Below are 8,634 nucleotides of genomic sequence, written 5' to 3'. Positions count from 1 at the left end.
GGAGTTTATTGGGATAAAAGGAAGAGCCTTTTGTCAAACTCATATCACGTTGTTTGAAAAGAGTTGTTACCGAACAAATTTGTTGTTCCTTTACTGTTTGGAATACGAACCAAAGGAATTGTTCCAAGTGCGTAACTTATTGCAAGTTGGAGGCACAGGGATACAAACGGAACTAGGTGAATTATATGTTTAGTTGCTTGGTCTCAACTATACGAAGTTGGTTTAGATTTTGTATAGCGGCTTAATCCTGAGAGTATTCAATTTTGGACAAGGTCCCGGGGTTTTTCTGCATTTGCGGTTTCCTCGTTAACAAAATCTTATTGTGTCTTTGTTTGAGGGTAAAAACTGGTTCTGCTGTTTTTTGGTGAATTTGGGGTGTGTTGATGAGAAATGAATTCAAACCCTAAACAAATGCACGGGAGTACTTTTAGATTCGAGAGATAAATCTGTAAGACTCTGGCCTAAACCAAGAAATGGATGTTCCATATTCAATTCGGTCACAAGGTGAAGGAGAAGGGTTGATCTTAGGGAGGGAAGCAGAGAAGGTGTTTTAGATCAGGATGTTGAATTATGAAGGTGTGGTTGTTTTATGACTTGTATCAGAAAAATGGTTTTTGGCTACTTGTGTTGTTGTTGTCGAAATAGATTGAAAACCTATTTATACAAGTCATTGAGCGCACCCTAATCTCATAGGAAGTGGAGGAAGTTAAGTAATGGAGAAGTGGAGTTGTGTGGAAGGTAATGATCATCGTGTTTCCGTTATGAGGGAAGACTGATCACACGTTCACCCACTATTCTTATTACTGTTAACCGTCCTTCTTTCATGACACTTTCTCGTAATGGGCGCGTTGCACGCCGCACGCTGTAAACCGTCAGACCAATACCCCAGTTAGTGACATGTTTGATGTCTCGAGTAAGTGGGTCGAGTCGTGGGACTCGTTGCTGAAAGAAGCACGTAGTGCTTTTAGGTCAAATAATAAATTATTTGTAAAACTGATATTTATAAAGTATTGCTTAAAATCGATGTATGTGAAGCATCGCTTTCGAATAAGCAGCTGAAAATAATCGATGTGCTAGAAGCATCGTTGTTTTTGAGCTCGATCGAATCAGTCACGAATTAAGCGTCTTAACAGCAGCATGGCCGGCCCTCTTTGGGTGTTCGTTTGAGGACCCTATGGTCGATCTATCACTTGATCGATCGCTCCCTGTGGGGAAGAGATGGCTGGTGATCACAATGCTACTTTTTTAGATTTCTGAAAACAAATCTACACTATCTAACTAGGCTGGTGAAGTTGGATGGACGAGATGATTTGCGGCAGTTGTATATTGCCGTTGTCGTATTTAGGGTTTGGAAGTCGTGCGACCATCCCTGTTTTAGCTAGTCGAATCAAAGCGCTGGGCGCTGATTCGAACAGGCTGATCGGCCATTTGCAAAGATGAGCCGCTGGTATGCACGCTGACATCTCTTGGGCCATCTGAAATTAGATCTAAGCCACTCGATTCGGCTGGCGAAGATGGGTGGTCGTGATTGATTTGTGATAGTTGTATACAGCCGCAAGCACAAATTCGTCCGCCCTAATTCAATCGAATAGTTTGATGCGTCATTAAATTGTTATGGGCAAGTCGATCGACTGGGAAGAAGTTTGGGCCGCCGATGAACATATTGGCGCTTCTTTGATCGTTCGAGATGCGATCTAGGCCATCAGACTAGGATAGCGAAGTTGGTTGGTCACGATTGATTTAAGGCCGACCTAAGCATCCTAATTCGATTAAGACTCATTTCGTTCACGCGGATGGCCTGTCTTCGTGCTAACGTTTTTGGTGGTTGTTAGCATATCGTAAGTAGTTCGACCGGACATGGATGGAGGTGAGTTGCTGGTGAGCATATCTGCAATTCATTGGTCGTTCGAAATAGCATTCGAGCCATCCAACTAGGCTTGCTAAGTTTGACAGATGTGATGAGTTTGAGACCGATATGGTCGGTCTTAGCTCGTTGAGCTTCTTTTCAACAGCGCGATCACCCTAACTTCTGGCTAATGACTAGGGGTGCTGCGGGTGAACTAAAGTATCCCGATCGGTTGGGATGATAGTGGGTCGGATGGTGAACATTATGGAGCTTGTCCGACCATGTTAGGAGGCGGCTAGGTTTTATAAATCGACTGGCCAAAATGTACGGCTGTGATCGTTTTGAGACTGATATGGACAGTCTATATTTTCCTTAAGGAATTTAAACGCGTTCAATCGCACAATCTTTTAATTAAAAAGGTATGTAAAAACGCTGGTCTCTTTGTCAGAGAGTGATGCAGCCTGTGTGAGTACTTCCATGCAGATCTCAATACTGACACTTCGGGAGATTCATGCTACTCTGTTGAGAGTGAATATTTAATCGTCATGTCATGTCAATATTGAGAGTTCGGCTGGGAACATAGCGTAGGAAAATACTAGGCAAGTCGTGCATTAGTGAATGATGTTGGTGGAAGATTAAATTCACAGAATATTTTGGGATTGTTGTTGCACGCACCATTCTGAGTACATTTCATATATACAAATATATTGAATTGCTCAATACATATGTGAGCGAAGAGGCTTAAGCACTCATTGCTTTTAAATGGCTTCTGTTCCTTTACAGGATGACAGCACATTAAATATAGGGTTTACGATTTTAGCCCTTGAATTAAAAACCACCATCAATATTAAGTCCCATGCTTAGTACGTAACAGTGACATTGTTGCGGGGTAAGCACTAGATGGTGACAAATAAAGGTAAAGCTTATGAGACAAAGTTAGATGTTACCAGGATAGATGGGTCGGCCTGTCCTTGGAACATGTCACGTTCAAGAGGTGTCCAGGTAAGCGTTCCCCTAGCATGATGCCAGTTGGACCCAGGTAGATTAGGCATACTGTTGGTTGGGATCTCAAAATGCATTCCAAGTCCCTTGTACATCTGAGTATCGTTCGAGAGCGTGTCCAAGCTTTCCTGGCTTCGGTTAGCATGGAGGAAAAGTGGAAGCGCGATGAAGCATCTCAGTTAACAAGTGCTAGGGATAAAAGTTTTACTGCCAGGCTAGAGTGAAGGAGGGTGGAGCATAACATGAATTCCTGGATAAACATGAATACCTTTTTCATGACGACGTCATAATCCTCAACTCTGATGTGGACGAGCCTTATTATGAGAAATATACTTAAAAGGCTACTGAAGCAATTTCTGAAAAAGATATTGAAGCAGCTGAAGAGGATGTTGAAACGGCTTCCGGAGAGGATGTTGAAGCAGCTCCGGAGAGGACTCTAGTGAAGGTACCATTGGCCCTGGACTTGGTGACACTTATTTGATGTTTAGTAGTCTTTGTTTCATGTGGCTGGATCCAGGGCTTGATCGAGTAATAATCCCTCATTCATGCTCGAAACTTTAGACGTATCACTCCTTGGTAAGGTTAGAGTAGAGCCTGTGTACATGATTTTTCAATATGAGCTCTCCCATTCTTTTGTTTGACATTCCCCTTGCAGACTACACGCTTCTTGAAGATTTGTGGCGTACCGGCTAGGTAGGTAGACGGATGGACGTTGTACCGTGAATATTTAAGGACTTCGTTCCAAGCGATATATTTTGAACCGTCTTCTGAATCTTGGATGGTTGTATGGAATGGGATGCGATGAGAAGTCCCCAGTTACACTTCAAAATCGGCGTGGCTAGACACGTGAAAACATCTCTGATTTTTACCCTGGAGTCTTTGATACACATGTATGTTTTCATGTTAACAATTTTCTGCGGCTCGTAAAGCTTCAATAATGATGATTGCTGATATTATAAATAAACCGGTTGAGGGACGTGAAGGAATCCTGTGCTGGCAGTCCCCAGGTGTAATTATCCCGAGCTTATTTTCTCTTGAAAGACGTACTTCCATTGCATTTGTTGGTAAGGAGTTCAAGCGGCTTCGGACTCTGAAGAGAACGCTGAAGTGGCTTCGGGAGAGAGAGTGTAGAAGCGGCTTCTTCTGGAGAGAGAGTTTAAGCGGCTTTAGGAGAGAGCGTGCATTGAAGCGGCTTCTATAGCGTGCGTTGAAGCGGCTTCTATAGCGTGCGTTGAAGCGGCTTCTTCTGGAGAGATTATTGAAGCGGCTTCTGGAGTGTGCGTTGAAGCGGATTCTTCTGGAGAGAGCATTGAAGTGGCTTCATGAGAGAGCGTGCGTTGAAGCAGCTTCTTCTGGAGAGAGCATTGAAGCGGCTTCGGGAGTGTGCGTTGAAGCGGCTTCTTCTGGAGAGAGCGTTGAAGCGGCTTCAGGAGAGAGCGTGCATTGAAGCGGCTTCAGGAGAGAGCGTGCATTGAAGCGGCTTCTGGAGTGTGCGTTGAAGCAGCTTCTTCTGGAGAGAGCGTTGAAGTGGTTTCAGAAGAGAGTGTGCGTTAAAGCGGCTTCTGGAGCGTGCGCTGAAGCGGCTTCTTCTGGAGAGAGCGTTGAAGCGGCTTCTGGAGAGATCTCCAGTGAGGGCTCCCTTAACCCTTGATTTCGAAAAATGAGTTCTTCTCATTCTTCTGAGGTGATACGATATGGTAGATGGGAAGACGACACACAAATAATGCTAGCTAGAGATGCGCATGAGCCGGTACAGTTCGGTTTTCTGTTGGAACCAGTACATGTACACGGAGTTGACCGATTATTCAATTCGAGGACCTGTACTTGTACCTGTAAGACCGGTCCGGTTCCACTCCGGTACCGGGTTTTTACCTGAATTTTGAAACACACGGTATGACAGTAATATAGTATGTATAAGTCGTATGACAGTAAAGTAACAAGCTAAGAGTCTAAGACTAAGTTCAACATTACAAAGTTCAAAATAACAACATTAAGTTCACACACTTAAGTTCAAAGTTAAGGTTTAAAACAACACAGTATCACTTAAGTTCAAAGTTCAACATTAAAACATAGTACTAAAAAGTAAAAACAACATTTCCATAAGTCTGCTGTCTGCGACAAGAAATGAAATGAAATCCTTGCAAAGGATGGGGGACTTCTCTAACAATGGCACTGGATGCACTGACATGGAGTTTACTTCAAGTTGTTTTTAGCATAGAATCCCATATGGCTGCAACATGGAACAAAAAAGTAAAACAAGAAAGTAAGCAAGCAATACAAGAAAACTTGAAAAGTAAGTACTATTAAATAAAAGAAAACCCAATATATTACCTGCCTCATCTTCAACAGCATCATCAGGTATATAGTCACATAGAAGATCAAGAGCAATAGGCTTTTGAAGAAAGCTTTGCGTACAAAGCAATGCTTTAACTGTCCTTGTAGACAAAGAAGCTCTTCATGGAGTAAGTACGCGCTTCCCGGTGCTAAAAGCTGATTCAGAGGCCACTGAAGACACATGCATGGCTAATATATCTCTTGCCATGTATGAAAGTATCTTATACCTGCTTGCATTAGCCTGCCACCAAGCCAATATGTCAAACTGGTCAGGTTGACCTATTTCACGCATTCCACCTTCAATCACATCTGTCAAATACCTGTCAAGCTCAGTTGTTCTTGCCTCTTCAACACAACTTGGGTTGTCCCAATACTATTTCCTCCTTGATTGAATTCTAGCAAACAGACCATCAGATTGCACACTAACTGGATTGGCAACAGTATGAGCATCACTACTTGACCCCTCCTCATGAACTGAATACAAGGACTTATAATCTTCAAATATTTCCTCAAATTCTAATTTCACCTTTCTCATAACTCTTTGAGCCTCCCGTGTATTATTCTCATACAAACAATTCAGAGTTAACTCCAAACCCTTTTGTTTCTCTCTTGGATCCAACAGATAAGCAATAAACATTACAGAATTCATTGTTTCATACACACCCCAATACTTATGGTACTTAACACACATTAGACGAGACATACGAGAAATAAAAGGAACTGATGCTACATTGTTTCTAAATTCTACTAACTGTTCATTGATGAGTAACAATTTCCATAAGAACATATGAGTAGTGACTTGTGTAGATGCAGAAAAGTTGACAGTAGCATCGAAGAATACCTTTAGACACTTCACAAGACCTCTAGCATATTCCCAATCTTCTTGATAAGGAGCATGTTGACGGGGAATCTTTTTCTTCTTTTTCTTATTATTCTTCATCTTTGCCTTGTTCTTGCTTGTTGGATTCAACTCCTCAACCTCTTCTTCGATATCCTCAACCTCTTCCTCTTCTTCCATATCCTCCAAGACATCTTCTATGAGAACATCACTAGCTATAGATGCTTCAATATCAACATCAGTAGGTAAAACCGATTCTTTTTATTGTTCAAAGATAAACCTTTCTTTAAAGTCCTTATCAATCTGTGCTAACATTGCAAAAACTTTTTCATATTTTTCAGCAGCGTCTAACATCAAGTAAGTGCTATTCCATCTAGTATACACATCTAAAATCATAGATTTCTTATGATGTACCTTTGCTAGGGAAGCACACTGTTTCAATTTTTCGTGCCTAGAAGGAGAACTAAGAACGTATTTTACAACTGACCTTATTCTTCTAATTGATACGTCAAAGAGCCTTACTGCATCTTCAATGACAAGAGCAATAACATAGGCTGCACACCTCACCTAGAGAAAGAACAAAACAAAAAAGATATTGTCAAAGTCAATGCTTAAAAATGAAACACAAAAAGATACTCAGAGAAGTTATGTTCATGAAACAGTCACCATTTATATCTACATTTCAGTAGCTCAGTTGACATTACATGAATAACAAGTGCAGAACATGATAAGAATGTAACATGGAATGCAGAACATGATAGAATGTAACATGGACTTACATGTAAATATTTGGCTCTAATTGGTGATCCTGTCCAGCCAATGACAACATTCTTCACATGATTAATAGCTACTGTGTTGGCGCTGACATTGTCTAGAGTGACACCAAATACACCTTGTAGACCCCAATCCTCTAAACACTTCACCAGCTTCTCACCGATTTCATTACCAGTGTGACCTTCAACTTGGTAGAACATGAGTATTCTCTTTTGTAACTTCCAGTTGTGATCAACATAATGAACAATTACACAAATATAGTTATAATTATTTGGTGATGTCCATGTGTTTGTTTTCAAAGATACCCTCTGCTTAGATGTCAAGAAATAAGTTTTTAGGCTATTCTTCTCTTCCACATACATCTTCAATACATCCCTATAAATTGTCATACGCCCTAGAACCTTGAATCTAGGCTCTGCCACCTGCATCATTGCCACAAAACCTGACCCTTCTACTGCTCTAAAATCTATTTCATCCTTGATTATCCACTCAACAAGAGCCCTTCTTAACTTTTCATAGCTGTAAGAATGAGCAACAAGTTTACCATATTCACCTGGTTTTGGGGGTGACATCAACAGAGTTTGTTGTCCCTTGTCTTTCTCTACCTTCCTGTTTGGATTTTTAAGGCATCTCTTCAAATTCTTATGTAATCCAGAAGTTCCATGTACGTCATTGTCAGCAGCATACAATCCCTTGCAATGATGACATTCAGCTTGAACGTCACTTATCCTGGTCATCTCCAACCAAATTTTAGATCTCACTTTACCATGCTTCTTTTTGTTGTCACCAACTTCAGTTGTACTTGTTGGTGTAGGTTCAGCTCCATCTGTGTCAGATGCATCTTGAGAGGATGATCCAACTTCAGTTGTACTTGTAGTTTGAGTTGAACTTGGTGTAGTAAGTGGAACATTTTCTTTTGGTCTTACAATGTTATTACTGGAATCATATGGTGCTTTGCGCTTCCCCATTTAGCACCTCAAAGGCCTGCAAGAGAAGTAAAGAACATTATATGCAGTATATTAGTCTTCTAGACTTCAAGCACTAGTTACTTATAAGAGTGAACGGTGCAGAACAAGAGTGAATTACTTGCACTAGTTTCATTAATTCATAATTTCTTATCAACTAAATACAAATTAACAGAGCAAACAAATTACAAATCATGATCAAACAAGAACCCAAGATTCAAAACTGTTCCAGGAGTAATACTTTCCCTAATTTTTACCATAAACGGAAAAGAAATCAGAACATAAACAAATGAAAACACAAGATAAAACTGAACATATCTCAGCAACAACAGTCACAATGAGGATTCATGAATTTGTAACAACAGGCAACAACTACCCATTTAACCCAACCAACACAATACAATACCATCTTTTCTTATTCACTTGAATCAATTAGCACCAAAAAAAACATACAGGAAACAGAAACATAAGAGATTTTATACAGAGCAACAGGAAAATAAAAGATTCTACACAGAACCCATTAGATAGATTCCTCATTTTTTACCCAAGTAAAAACCCTAATTCAATCTCAAATCAAACCCTAATTCAATTTCAAATCAAACCCTAATAAAATCTTTATAGTAACAGAAAAATCAAACCCCAAAAGGTAAAAATTATAGATCAATTTCAAATCCCAGTATCTCACGATACAAACCCTAGTTTAATCCACGAGAGTTACAACTAAGAAGAAGAAGAAGAATTACCTGACTCAATCAGAGATCAGAGATGGTGAAGAAGAAGAAAAAGTGAATCCTTATTCCTTAACAAATCGAACGGCTATATGATGAATCGATGATGGTGGTGAACTGATAGAGCGACTGCTTCTCTTGAGTTCT

This window comes from Papaver somniferum, unplaced genomic scaffold, assembly GCF_003573695.1.
Source record: "Papaver somniferum cultivar HN1 unplaced genomic scaffold, ASM357369v1 unplaced-scaffold_99, whole genome shotgun sequence".
Taxonomy (NCBI): Eukaryota; Viridiplantae; Streptophyta; class Magnoliopsida; order Ranunculales; family Papaveraceae; genus Papaver; species Papaver somniferum.
The sequence above is the reverse complement of the archived record's forward strand: the minus strand, read 5'-3'. Positions refer to the sequence as shown.